General features: G+C 49.2%; 1 long non-coding RNA gene across 2 annotated transcripts in view; it reads left to right on the top strand.

The window, feature by feature from the left end:
- Positions 1–6,951: 6,951 nt before the first annotated feature.
- The window catches only part of LOC119177747 (uncharacterized), a 93,760-nt gene continuing 85,821 nt past the window's right edge, over positions 6,952–14,890 (top strand). For both annotated transcript variants that reach the window (XR_012883835.1, XR_012883834.1), the window contains exon 1: positions 6,952–7,112. This is a non-coding gene — a long non-coding RNA (uncharacterized LOC119177747). The remainder of the gene's footprint in view (positions 7,113–14,890) is intronic.

The following is a 14,890-nucleotide window of genomic DNA, read 5'->3' as shown; positions in this document are numbered from 1 at the left end:
TGCCGTGTTGAAAGTAGTCAAACGCTTGTGTGAAATCCACAAAAATTCCGACCACCTAATTTTTTGTTCAAACTATTGTAGAATATATTCTTTTTGATCCAGTAGGGCGAGCTCCGTAAACATATGTTTTTCGAAGCCATATTGCAATTTCGTCAGCGCATGTTTGGTGCCAAAACAGGATAAACGACTAACAATAGTTTTTTTTTTCCAAAGCTTTAGGAAATTCCCAAGAAGTACTCATCATCCTGGTCGTCCCGCGGTGTGTGAATCGACAGGTACACAAGACAGGCAGTCGGCGTCGGAGTGTTTCCTTCCAGACTTATAAACGACGGGAGCGTCGAATTCTTGAAGCCTTAGGCCTCATCGTGCGAGGCGACCTGAAATGTCCTTGAAGTTAGCTAGCCAACACAGGGCGTGGTGGTCGCTCACAACTTTGAAAGGCCTGCCGTAAAGATAAAGGCGAAATTTTCGCACTGCCCAGATGATAGCAAGGCTCTTCTTTTCCAGACTGACGCGTGGAGGACAGGCAACCCTTTCCACTGCCGTCGGTATTTCGCACAATGACGGCGCCGAGTCGTACGCTACTTGAGTCCATGTGTACTGTTTCGGCATACTCGTCAAAAAGCTCAAGTAGCGGCGTTGCCTGCACATGTCGTTTGTATCCCGGCTGCGGCGGCTGCATTTCCGATGGAGGCGGAAATGTCGAGGCCCGTGTGCTCAGATTTGGGTGCACGTTAAAGAACCCCAGGTGGTCTAAATTTCCGGAGCCCTCCACTACGACGTCTCTCATAATCATATAGTGGTTTTGGGACGTTAAACCCCACATATCAATCAACATGTCGTTTGATTTTTTGAAATGCTTCAATTTGTGTCGTTTCTCACATAAAATCGACGTCAGTCTTCGCGAGTGCGTTAGTGGCTCGGCGATCTGTGAAAAGTCCTTGACGAAGCGTCTGTAATAGGCGCACAAGCCGAAAAATTGGCGCACGGCCTTCTTGCCGGTGGGTGGCGGGAAGGCGGCGATGGCAGCTGTTTTCTGCGGGTCTGCATGGGCGCACTACAGTCTTGCTGATCGCGTGAGCTGAAAGCAGGAGCTTCTTGTACGCGAAGCGGCATTCTTTTTTCTTTTTTTTCTTTAGGGTAAGTTCAGAGCTCCTGATTGTTTGAAGTATGGATTCGAGGCGCTGGAGGTGTTCGTCGAAGCTAGACAAAAACAACGACGTTACCCAAGTAAACGAGGCGAGTCTGCCACTTCGAGCCAGCCAGGACCGTATCTACGCTCGTTGGAAAGTCGCATGTGCCGAGGAGAGACCAAAGGGCATGACTTTGAACTCGAACAGGCCGTCCGGTGTTATGAAGGCAGTCTTTTGTATGTCTCTCTCGTCGACTTCGATTTGCCAATGGCAAGTCTTGACGCGCATCGAAGAAAAGCACCTCGCATTGTGAAGGCGATGTAGGAAGTCGTCCATGCGTGGGAGCATGTACACTTCCTTCTCGATTTTGTTCAGGCGGCGATATTCGACGCAGAAGTGTAGATTTCCGTTCTTATTCTCCAATAACACCACCGGGGACGCCCATAAAATCTTTGAAGGCTGAATGATGTCATCGCATAGCATTTCGTCGACTTGTTATTTTATGACCTCGTGTTCTCGCGTCAACACTGTGTACGGGCTCTGACGGAGTTGCGTGGCCCTTTCTTCTGTTACGATTCCATTCGCTTCGCGACGGGGCTCTGTCGAATTCGTAGTCATGACAAAAAGCAGTTCTTGTATTTCAGGAGCAGGTTTCTGATTTGTTCTTGTTCATGCGTAGGAAGGCTCGGATTAACGTCGAAAGCTGGTTGAAGCACTTGAGTCGTTTGAGTACATTCAGCAGAATTGATGACGGCGAAAGCGCTGCTGGTTTCCAGTATTTCTTCGGTGCAGGCAACCTACGTATATTTGCTCACGGACTTGTACTCGTTGCTGAACTTCGTGAGCATCACTCTTGCGTTAGCTCCCTAAAGCTCAGCTATATCTCTGGCGACGCAAATGTCGCGTTTTATCAACAGCTCCTATTCACCTTCAACGACGCTTTGCATGATTCTTGAGTGCCGACGGAAATTCTGACGATGGAGCGAGGAGAAACAGTGACTTGGTCTTCCAGCACATTCAAAGCGTGCCTTTATGAAGGCGTGTGCAGTGGCAGCGTTTTTCTGTGGATAGCGTTATTGTCTCAAACCTTAGGTCAATGACGGCGCCGTGTTGACTTAAGAAGTCCATTTCAAGTATCACATCCCTGAAGCAGTGCTGTAGAGTTGGAAAGCTGGCGGGATAAGTCCGGTTATTGGTGGTGATTTTCGCTGTGCGAACACCAGCCGGCGTCATTACATGATCCCCAGTGGTCCGAATTTCAGGGCTTTGGCAAGCAGTCTTCCCTTTAACTTCATCACGAAAGGCCCACTGACGACGGAAAAGTTGGCCCCAGTGTCGACGAGAGCAGTGACGTTGTGACCGTCGAACATTGTGTCGAAGTCGCTAGTTCGTCGTCGCGCGTATTTGATTTGGTTGTGGCGTTGGTCACGGCTACGTCGATTTGCTCCACTGCTTCCATGTTGCGTCGTCAGGCCGCGTTCAGTACGTGAGGCTTCGTCATCCAGGCTTTCCCAGGTTCGTGGCGTGCTCGGAACATACCATCGCGGCGTCGTCGGAGGAGGATTTTCGGTAGTTCGTCGCACAGCAACCGCCCCTACAGCGGTTGCTGCCCTTAGTTTCCCTCATAAGGGCTAGGAGACAAACGTTGTGTTGGGCCAGTGTACACCTGGCAGTGAAGCGACATGTAGCAGCCAGATGACGGCGAACGAGGTCCTTGGAGTGTCGACGGCGCTGCTGTAAAGTAGTCAGCAATGTCGCGGGGTTTTCGCCCCGCTATGGACACGGCGAATCTACGGCTAAATCACGCAGTCCCATCTGACGGTACTGGCAGCGGCGGTATGTGTGGCCAGCTTCGCCGCAGTGGTAGCAGAGCGGTCGGTGGTCGGGGGCACGCCACACGTCGGTTTTCCTCGGAGCGTTGCACTGGCTCTTGGGTGGATGGTATTGCGTCGATGGCGGCGGTGGCTGGCGGCGGAACTGTGATGGTGCGACCTTATGACGTGGGCGTGGAGAGGGCGCGCAGCGTCGGTCATCGCTTGCGGCTGAGGTTGCGGAGCTTTGGAAATTCTAAGCGATTGCGGAACTTATTCTCAGATGGCGTCAGCAATCGAGTCCACTTGGGGCTGTGACGAAGGCAACAGGTTTTCTAGCTCCTCCCGCGCAATCCATCAGATCGTTTCTCACAGGTCATCCGTGCCGAGGGCATGGGCTTCAGCATAGTTGGCTGTTGAAGAGCAGCGCTCATACTGCCTTGTGCACATCTCAAGTGTCTTCTCGATTGTCGTAGCTTTGGTGAAAAATTCATCAATCTTGGGTGGGTTGCGAACAAGTCCAGCAAACAGCTTTTGCTTCACACCCCTCATGAAGAAGCGCCGCTGCTTGTCCTCAGTCATGGTAGGATTGGCGTGCCGAAATAGTTTCGTTATCTTTTCCGTGAAGCCCAGCCACGGTGGCCTAGTGGTTAAGGTACTCAGCTCCTGACCCGCAGTTCGCGGGATCATATCCCGGCTGTGGCGGCTGCATTTCCGATGGAGGCGGAAATGTTGTAGGCCCGTGTACTCAGATTTGGGTGCACGTTAAAAAATTCTACGTGGTCGAAATTTCCGGAGCCCTCCAGTACGGCGTCTCTCATAATCATATGGTGGTTTTGGGACGTTAAACCCCACAAATTAATCAATATTTTTGGTGAAGATGGTGACATTTTAATTGGCTAGCTGCACCCGGGTCTCAAACAAAGCACCAGCCCTTTCCTTGCGGGCGACGCTCGTGATAGTTTTAAGGAATGCACCACAAAAAATATCCCAGGATTGCAATGCAGTCTAAATTTTCAAACCACGTCTTTGCCGCGTCATTAAGATAGAAGTAGACGCGGCGCTGTTTTTTTTTATGTGCCACTGGTTTAAGGCGGCTACTCAGTCGTACGTTTCCAGCCAGGTCTTTGGTTTTTCAAATGATCATCCGCGGAAGATTGGTGGCTCCTTTGGCTGCTACATTACGACCATGGCGAGCATTGGTATGGAAACTGTCATTAGTTGTCGCAGTAGTGGTGGTGGCTTTCGGCTTGCGATTATTGCCGAGTAGATCCCCGTACTCCGGAGGTAGTCCTTGTTGCCGACGGCTTGCTCGCAGGTCGAGGTTGGCGGAGATGTTTGGTTCACGGTTGGGGCTTGGCTCTCGACTGGAGGGGGGCGTTCGTTACATGGACGGGAAGCAACTGAACAGGAAGCAAATCCACCAGTCACTCGCTCGCTGGATTCCGTGCCGACCGGTTGTGCCCTTGCAATCTCTGACGTCAGCGTACTTCTGGCCGACTGGGCTGGCCCTACGTCATCTCCTGACGCCGATCTCAGACAACAGCGTTGCTCTGACCTAATGAAATTGCCCTGCGCCATCTCCTGACGCCGACAAAAGCTCTCGCAAGTGGTGCCCCGTCCTCGGACTCCTGTGACCGGGTTTCCATCTTTCCTATCTCTCCTATCCCCTCGATCTGTCCTCGCTCTCTGTCCCAGCGCAACTTTCTCTCTCTCTCTCTCTCTCACTTTCTATACCTTTAATTCTATCTTTTTAATCCCTCCTCATCCCCATCCCTCGTGAGCTACTGTTGAGGTGTCGCACCCTGAAGCAGACAGTTACGGGGCTCACTTTTCTCTTCTTTTCCCTCTTATACCCACATCTCTCAACTCCACCAGATGTTGCGGGGTCGTGATGTGGATGAAAGGAGACTGCAGGTCGAATAATAAACTGTTTATTCGGGCCGAACTTGTCACCACGTAAAAGAAAAGTTAGCCCTGCCGTGGTGGTCTAGTGGCTAAGGTACTGGGCTGCTGACCCGCAGGTCGCGGGATCAAATCCCGGCTGCAGCGGCTGCATTTTGGAAGGAGGCGAAAATGCTGTAGGCACGTGGGCTAAAATTTTGGCGCACGTTAGAGAACCCCAGGTGGTCGACATTTATGGAGTCTTCCACCACGGCGTCTCTCATAACCATATGGTGGTTTTGGGACGTTAAACATCACATATCAATCAATCAAAAGAAAAGTTAGATTACAGCAAGACACTGACACTGATAGCGGCGAGTAGAGCGTTGGCCGTCGATCAGCTGACAAGTGGCGAAGCTTGTCGGCATTAATACACTTGCCATCGGATGTTCTAGCGTTTTCGCTAGCGGCGACGTAAGTTCAACAATAATCTGTAATGTTCACGAAGTGGTCGCTGTTTTAACAAAACAATCTACTACAGCCTTGAAGCTTTTACAACCTCGTAGGCACGGTTTTCGCTGAACGTAGTGTAATGGGGTGATAAGAAAACTTACGGAAAGGAGCGTCGAAATATTTATCTGATCGTTGGAGGATTTATTCGTATAGTACTATACACAGTAGTGAGCGTACTATCGGCGCCAAACTAAACATGAACAGTGGAGTGCGTGTTTCAAGCATTAGAAATAGTATAGTTTGGCCGTCCAGTCAACACCATTTACAGGCGTGCAGATCCGGTTTGGCAGCACTGTGCGATCCCTCTGGAGTGCGTCATCTCCGTTTTTGCCATAGTTTTCGTATTGTGATAATGGTGGCCATCGTTGCCGTGTCAAGAGCTTTTGATTGTATCACTCCCAATTCCTCACTTTTACTTTAGCGTCGCAGTGCAATCAGTGCCTTGGCAAGATAAAACAAAAGAGAAATATAATCGGTTTGCAGTTGATTTTAAAACGATCGTGGTATCTCGTTCGCCAGCGCTGCTTCACCTACACCCTTCTTTTAGAAAACGACCCGAAAAGGCTTCACTTTAACTGGGAATGCCGAGCGTTTCTTCGGAAGAGAGAGCGCAAATTGTTTCATTTACTGGCACAAAGTGAAACAACGTGAAATTGCCAGCATTGTGAACCAATTTTTGTCTACTATAAACAGAATTTGCCAGGCATTCCGTGATTATGAACTCCATGATGAGAAACCGTGCTACAATACTGGCCTTCTGCTCCAGTAGTCTAGCCTCTGTATATTTGTTATTTTGCTCCTTTCAAATACCATCACCATACCTGAAACAGAAGCAGAAATACTGTACTACAGGGGGATCGCACAGTGCTGCCACACCGGATGTGCGGGCCTGTCTGTTTCAATGACTGGCGGATGGCATGCACTATGCCATTGATAGGGCCTGTGCCACGCACTCCGCTGTTCGCGTTTGATTTGATGCTGATAGTGCATGCGAATTTTAACGGGAATGTTGTGTGGAAGATCATGTATGTAAATTAGGAAATGTAGACGGCCTTGTATTGAGCCTGGAGGCACACCAGACGTTACCCTAAAAACAGACGATTGAAAAGACTTAATTTGTACGTACTGAAACTGATCCAAAATAAAAGAGAAATCCAATGAATGCTTGATATTACAGGCTGTAAGGTAGATCTTTAAATTAGTTTACAATGTGATACAGTCAGGCCCCGGAAACTAATCACTAGTTTCGATTCCAAGAAACGCCCACGCTCGCAGCGGTTGCCGGGCATCCTAAGATCCGGTTGAACGGAGAAAGGTTGATGTGAATGTTCGCATTTATTGGCTTTCACAAGTATATACAAATAAAAAATTGAAGCCCCTGTTAAAAACTTCTTATTTGTTTATAAGTTTATCTTATACTTAATTTAGTTAATTTTAAATAAGGCGAAGCGCGTAAAGTGATTGAGTTGAGTTGGTAGTGCTTGCCTCCACTGCTTCTCGCCCCACGCTCAACATTGTTAGAAGTTGGATTGCGCTCAGTTATCTCGCTCGGTGGTGGCGCGGCAATCATGCGGCAACTACGAGAAAGATAAGGACAGCAAGTTGTGGTGGGCAGAGGATGGACGCCACCGTGAGCTACGCCGAACAAGTCAGCCACGCATTCGTCGGAAATGGCTAATCGGATCACACATGTTTTCTGCGGCGGTGCGGCGTGTGAACCCGGAGTTTTCTAGTTCCGTGAAGGTTTATCAACGTTTCGTACAGGCAATGGGTGAGCACAAAAATTTAGACCCATTATTTGAGTAGGTGTTGATTTTGCCTGAGTATATGAGTAAACCCAGTTCTCTGCAAGCCTGGATGGACTGACAGAAGTGCAATGTCACTTGACTAATAGGTCAACCAAGCTGCTGTCGGGAAAATGCGCTTATTGAAAGGCTTTAATCCGAGTTTTCTCGGCTACATATTCCTATTTAGCTTTTTAGCTTCTTTTACTTTTAACGTATAGTTCAAATGATGTTATGTAATTATAGGCTGCTTTATTATTTTTTTACTGCAACATAGCCTTGCCCTTAAGGCATAATATTTTTTTATATAAGTGTACAACATGTGCGCCATCAGGACGACTTCTTTTCATGAAATTTTTTTATCTATGATTTGAAAATTTGTGAGTGTTTACTTTTTATACTGCCACACAATTAGACGTGATGGACCAAATTCTACTAAAAGTTATTACACCGAATGACGATTGAGTCAACGTCCTGACAAGTGAACTTTTCTTCGTCAAGGCAACGCTGTTGCTCTGACTAGTTCAAGTCAGCTTGCTGGAACACTGGTTTCAGCGACTCTCTTTTTGGAATACTTCTGATCGCTTCAAGTGCCTCCGTGCCTCTGAACTTCAGCCTCGCTTGGTACTCAAGTTCTGTAAAAAAAAGTATGCGCGCCATCTGAACAAACGTGATTAAGTCAAATACGACATGTCCTGCTCGTGATTGTTGATAATTTTTTCATTGGCTTGGATATCCTGGTTTGAATGGTTGCTCATTATGTGCGTATGTCAGTTGTAAGTTAAAGCTGATTTTATAGATGGACACTTTCCTCCTACGTGTTTGTCTGTTTTCATTCACAAAACGTGCAGAAAAATAGTTAGTTTTATTTGTGCTGATCGACCTCCGTCTTACTGAAAATGTGTCAGTTTATCTTTCGCATCTTCATAACACAAGAACAAAATTTAAATAAAATGAATAACGAAATTGTATGAGTGGACGCATCGCCCAAGTGGCCACCGGACATGAAAGAAAGAACGAGCGCACGAGCACACGAGCGATTGCATGCGAAGTGGGACAGGAAGACTTCCGCGGCAACCCCCCTTCTCTCGTTTTTTTCGTCCTTCTATTTCATGCCCTCACCAGTGACGTCATGAAAGAAATTTTCTGTTCGAGATTTTCGGTAGGATGCCCGGGAACCACAAAAGGTAAAAGCAGTGCTGCCGCTGCGTATCACCATGCGAGAGCGTTTAGATGGGAAGTATAGGGAGTTTCGCACCCTTAACCCGCATCGAGTGCTTTGCAAAACTCAATGAACATCGCGTCATTTCGGTCGCCTACATCGAGAGCTGCGATAATATTATGAGTGAATTCACTAAGTTGGGTTAGGGTGCTTTGACGACGTCAAAAATTATGCTGAGAATTGCTATTTGCGTCGGGAAATGCAGTTGTGTGTTTGTATATTATGTGTTCGAGAATTCGAAATAAATGACATGTAAGGGAAATCAGTCTCCAATTCAGTGAAGACAGTTTGTTTCCCGAATTAAGTTGATGGAAAACTTCAGCGGACTTCTATGTTTGAAGGACATTGGAGGCTGAAAAGAATTTTTGAAAAATGATAGTTGAATAGCAACTTGTATATAATCAATATCTAGTGAGGAATTTATTGTCTGTATTGTCCGGACAACCTGTCTTTTCGAAATCTAATCTTAAAATCAAGTTAGGTACTCCTAATTTGAAACTAAATTATTAATATTTGAACCTAGAGGCTGTTGTGAACATGGAGAAACAACGAGGTTGTCATGAGTGAAAACAGATGTGAAACAATCATAAGAATCAGTTGTTAGTTCTTTCAGTATAACGGCGCTCCAGAATTGTTTGTGGTTGTTGCTTAGCAACGCCAGAAATGTTATTCGGAAGTAAAAATCATAAGTTCTGACATTTTTCTCGCTAAATTCCTTCTTAACAGAATATATAGTTCGTGCTACAGTTCACACCTGAAGAACTGACTGTAAGCGCTGGACGTGTTGCTTAAGCGTGTCCGAGAAGCCCACCACATCGTCGAGGTAGACAAGACAACAGGGCCATTAGGGCTCATGGCACTAATAACCGTGCTCATCATTTTTTGAAAAGTAGCTTGTGCCGAGCATAAGCAGAAGAGAAGTACTTCGAACTCATACGAGTCCGTCCCGAGTAATTAAGCCAATCTTTTCGCGGTCGCGCTCATTAACAGAAATTCGCGAATAGCCACTGCGTAGATCCACGAGAGAAAAGTAACGAGCGTTACCAATACGGTCCAGCGAGTCATCTATTCGTGCTAAAGGACATACGTCTTCGTGATCTTATTCAACTTTGGGTAAATAACGCAAAATCGCAGGGTACCATTTTTTGCAAACACAACAGGGGATTCCCAGGGACTGGTTGATAGCTAGATGGCGTGGTCTTCGAGCATATTGCCGCAATCGCTTGCCATCCTTATCGCTTCGCTTTTGCCGCACGTGGCTAGTGTGTATCTGCGCTCCATCATGAAGGCGGGATCCGTGAACTTATCTTCGTGCCGCGTTTTATCGGAAAACGCCCCTCGCGAATAAGCCGAGGGTAGCCGTGGACACCGGTGTAGTAGTTCACCAGCTGTACGGCGGTTCACTTGTCTCTTTCGGGCGCAGGTCAGCCCAGTGAAATAAAAGATTGTTGCGGATTGCTCCCGATCCTGTCGTGCACGTTCCTTCATCGTCGCGGCTACGTGACAACTGGTGGAGGTGCGGGGTATGCACCAGGTCCCTGAGCCGACAGCTGCACGGAAGGACGAGGCCCCCAAAAGCAGCGACGCGACTCGCAGTAGCCGCCGCCTACAAGGGTTGCCACCGGAACCCGGAACACTACCGGAGTACACTCAACAGAAAAAAGAAGACTCGACGTCAACCATGAGCCTACCAGCTGCGCCCACCCCTGTCATCTTGCAACAGCCTCGAGTGCCTCCAACCTTCCACGGCTCGCCTGCAGAAGATGCAGAAGATTGGCTCGACCAATTCACTCGGGTGGCTTCACTAAACAAATGGGATGACGAGATGAAGGTGAGTCACGTTTTCTTCGCACTCGACGGCCCCGCTAAAACGTGGTTTGAAAACCACGAGGCCTCTTTGACTACGTGGGAGGTGTTCAAGACTGATTTCTTGAGGACGTTTGCCAACATGCTGCGCAAAGAAAGGGCTGAAATTCTGCTACAATCGAGGATCCAAAAGCCTAACGAAACTGTGCCTATATACGTCGAGGAAATGAACCTCCTCATCCGCCGTGTGGATCCGAACATGGCAGAGGAAAAGCAGGTTTGGCTTCTAATGCGAGGAGTAAAAGAGTCCCTTTTCGCTGGCCTAGTTCGCAACCCGCCGAAAACCATTGCCGAGTTCACGCAAGAGGCATCCACCATTGAGAAGACCTTAATTCCCGAAACCGCCAGTACAACCGTACAGTGCACATAGCTTCCATGGACCCTCAAGCAACGTTTGCAAGTACCAGCGATTTGTGTGAAATAATACGCGAAGTCGTCCGCGAGGAGCTGCGGCTACTTATACCATCACCCTCGCAGCCTCCAGAAGCGTCACTCACGGATGTCATATGCGACGAAGTTCGCATTGCTCTGGGTGTTTCTCGGACGGCGACTCCATGTCAAGAAAACCAGGGAATAAGTTACGCTGCTGCAGTACGCAGCCCAAGGGGTACCACCAACATGCGCCGTGAGCATTACGAACCACCCCAGCGATCGCAGTCACCCGTCCACTTACCTGTTTTTTTGGAAGCGCCGCGAAAAGCAGACCTCTGGAGAACCCCCGACAAACAACGCCCACTATGCTTTCACTGCGGTGAGCCAGGCCACATCCTCAGATACTGCCCTTACAAACGCATGGCATTTCGTGGTTTTGCCTTCAACGCACCACGACCGCGACCCGGACAGCGACCACGTGAAGCTGAAGACTACTTGCGCCGTGCCGAGTATCCGCCCACCCGTCCATCACGATCATCATCACCGCCATACAGCCGCTACACATCGCTAGGCCGTGGCAACGCGGCGGCAGCGCGAGAAAGGTCCCCGAGCCCTCGTAGGGGAAACTGAGTAAAGCAGCCTTTGGAGGCGAGTTTGCTTGCCGGCGAATAGACGAAGAACCTCCACTGATCATACCGCACGACGATAGCGCCCCGACGGAGACACCACGGCTGCTACGACGACACCTCGCACTAAGCTCGATGGCACGCCCCAACCGCACTTGCAGCACTCGCAGAAGCCGTGATTCGACACCAAGACTGACGTCCAACTCGAGATCTAGAATCTCTGACCTAGACCTACTTATAGACGGCCGTAGTGTAACAGCCCTTATCGACACAGGAGTCGACTTTTCTGTAATAAGCGGAGCCTTCGCAGAGCAACTAAAGAAGGTAATGACTAGATGGGATGGTCCCGTGATCCGCACAGCCAGAGGCCATCTCGTGTTGCCAACGGGACGATGCACAGCACGAGTGACTGTCAGTGGACGTACTTACCCAGCGTGCTTCATAGTCCTGCAGCAGTGTTCCCGCGATGTCATCTTGGGCATGGATTTTCTGACCGAATACCGAGCAATCATCGACCTTCAATCAAGACAGATCACACTTTCCACGGGCCAAACCATTCAGTCGAAGACCACCCTAGGTCACCACGCCATCCTGCGTGTTCTAGATGAAGAAGTAAGCATCCCACCAAGGTCAAGCGTCATAATACAGTGGTTACAGGCAACACCGAGGATGTTGAAGGCGTGATCTAGGGAAACAGGCAGTTTCTCTTAGACCGACAGCTTGGCATCGCCAGAGGCATCACTTACATCAAGAATGGACAAGCTGACGTGCTCGTAACCAACTTCGGCAGGTAACGCCGACACCTCAACAAAGGCAGCACGATTGGCTTCTTAGATGAAGTAGGGGACATTCCAGGCACGTTCGCCATCTCCGACCAATCCCACCAAGACTCGTCAATGCAAAACCAGCCGCCTGTGTTCGACATCAACCCTGAGCTTCCCAGCGACAGGCAAAATCAGATCCGCATTCTCCTAGAAAGCTACGCTCACTGTTTCGCAACCTCGTCCAAGGTGCCGAAAACACCAATTGCCAAGCATCGGATCATAACCAGCGAGCACGCCCGACCTCTTCGCCAAAGCCCGTACCGTGTGTCGCCGCGAGAGCTTGAAGCAATTCGGCAACAAGTGGACGAAATGCTTCGCGATGACATCATTCAACCTTCGAAAAGCCCTTGGGCAGCACCAGTCGTTCTCGTAAAGAAAAAAGACGGAAGCCTCCGGTTCCGCATCGACTATCGCAGGCTAAACAACATAACGAAGAAAGATGTCTACCCGCTCCCAAGGATAGACGACACCCTAGACCGACTCTGTCATGCCAAGTACTCCTCGTCCATGGACCTCAAAAGCGGATATCGGCAGATTGAAATCGACGAAAAGGACAGAGAAAAGACTGCTTTCATCACTCCGGACGGGTTATTTGAGTTTAAGGTCATGCCATTTGGGCTTTGTTCCGCACCGGCAACATTTCAACGAGTAATGGACACGGTATTGGCAGGCCTGAAATGGCAAACCTGCCTCGTGTATCTCGACGACGTCGTAGTCTTTGCGGCAACCTTCGATGAACACATGCGAAGACTGAGGGCCGTACTCAATGCAATCAAGTCTTCAGGACTTACCCTAAAGCCTGAGAAGTGCCGTTTTGCATATCATGAGCTGTTATTTCTTGGCCATATCATCAGCCCAGACGGTGTACGACCCGACCCCCAGAAGACGTCCGCTATCGAGCAATTTCCGCGGCCGACAGACAAGAAAGCCCTACGAAGGTTCCTTGGCTTGTGTGCTTACTACAGAAGGATTGGGAGAAATTTTTCATGCATAGCTGAAACTTTGACGAAGCTAAGAAAGGCTGGTGTACCATTTCAATGGGAAGCGCCGCAAGAAAAAAACCTTTAAGGACCTCCAGCGTCGTTTACAGTCCCCTCTCATCCTTTCACACTTCGACGAAGATGCCCAAACTGAAATTCATCCCGACGAAAGCAGCATGGGCATAGGCGCGGTCCTTGTCCAGAAAAGCAACGGGTTCGAGAAAGTGATCGCATACGCTAGCTGTTCGCTGTCGAAGGTGAAGAGTAACTATTCAACTACTGAGAAGGAGTGTCTGGCAATCATTTGGGCGACATCGAAATTCCGTCCTTACATTTACGGACGACCATTCAAGGTTGTGAGTGACCATCCCGCCCTCTGCTGGCTTGCAAATTTGAAAGATCCCTCCAGCCGCCTCACTCGATGGAGTCTTCGTCTCCAGGAATTTGATGTCACCGTAACATACAAGTCTGGGAGGAAGCATTTGGACGCAGACTGCTCGTCAAGGGTCCCTGTCGATGAAGCCCCAAAGAACGACGACGACGATGACAGCTTCCTTGGATCTATCAGTAGCAGCACTGTTGCGCAACAGCAATGCGCGGACCCTGACCTCAAGCGTCTCCATGAATACCTGGAACGCAAAACTTCATCACCCCCTGCATCATTCAAACGCGGACTCTCATCCTTCTGTTTTCAAAACAGCATCATCGTAAAGAAGAACTTTGTGCCCAATGAAACTACGTATCTTATTGTCGTTCCCAGCAACCTTCGAGAAGAAATTCTACAGGCTTCCCACGACGAACCGACTGCTGGACACCTTGGATATGCGCGCACTCTTCGCCGAATCCAAGAGAAATTCTACTGGCCATGGCTGCCCACTGACGTCGCGCGGTACGTAAAGACTTGCCGTGAATTCCAACGAAGAAAGAGGCCACCGACCAGGCCAGCCGGGTTGCTGAACCCCATACCACCCCCATCAAAGCATTTCCAACAGATTGGATTGGACCTTCTCGGTGCCTTTCCGACATCAACTTCTGGCAATAGAATGATAATCATAGCAACTGACTACCTCACCCGTTATGCCGAAGTAAAAGCCTTGCCGAACGGAACAGCAGAGGAGGTCGCAAAGTTTTTTGTCAGCTGCATCTTGTTGTGACACGGTGCCCCCGAGGTCCTCATCACGGACAGGGGAACAGCGTTCACAGCAGAGCTAATGCAAGCTATCCTTCACCACAGTCAAACCAGCCACCGGAAGACTACTGCGTATCATCCGCAGACAAACGGCCTCGTGGAACGGCTGAACAAAACTATCGCTGACATGCTTGCCATGTATGTCGATGCTGAACACAAAACCTGGGACAGCATCCTTCCATTCGTCGTATTTCCCTATAACACTGCAATACAAGAGACCACGCGCATGACGCCTTTTAGCCTCGTCTACTGCAGAGAGGCAGCTACAACGTTGGACGCCATGCTCCCAGATGTCACAGAAGAGAACCACAACGTCGACACCTACCTTCAACGTGCCGAACAAGCCCGACAACTTGTACGCCTGTGGATTAAGGAACAGCAGTCCATCGACGCTCGACGCTACAACTTACGCCGCTGCCATACGGAATACAAACCCGGTGACCGCGTGTGAATTTGGAACCCATTCGCCGCCGAGGACTCAGCGAAAAGTTGTTGTGCCGTTATTTTGGACCTTACAAGGTCATACGTCATGTTAGTGAACTGGACTATGAAGTTGTCCCCGATGGCGCGACGACACCTCAACGGCGCCCCGCTAACTCAGAACTTGTGCATGTCGTGCGCCTTAAACCTTATTACACGCGGTAATAGACCTTACAGTTTGCAATGACAACTGTGAATTTTGATCT

Source organism: Rhipicephalus microplus, chromosome 1, assembly GCF_043290135.1.
Source record: "Rhipicephalus microplus isolate Deutch F79 chromosome 1, USDA_Rmic, whole genome shotgun sequence".
Lineage (NCBI taxonomy): Eukaryota > Metazoa > Arthropoda > Arachnida > Ixodida > Ixodidae > Rhipicephalus > Rhipicephalus microplus.
This window is presented reverse-complemented; position numbering and strand designations above follow the sequence as displayed.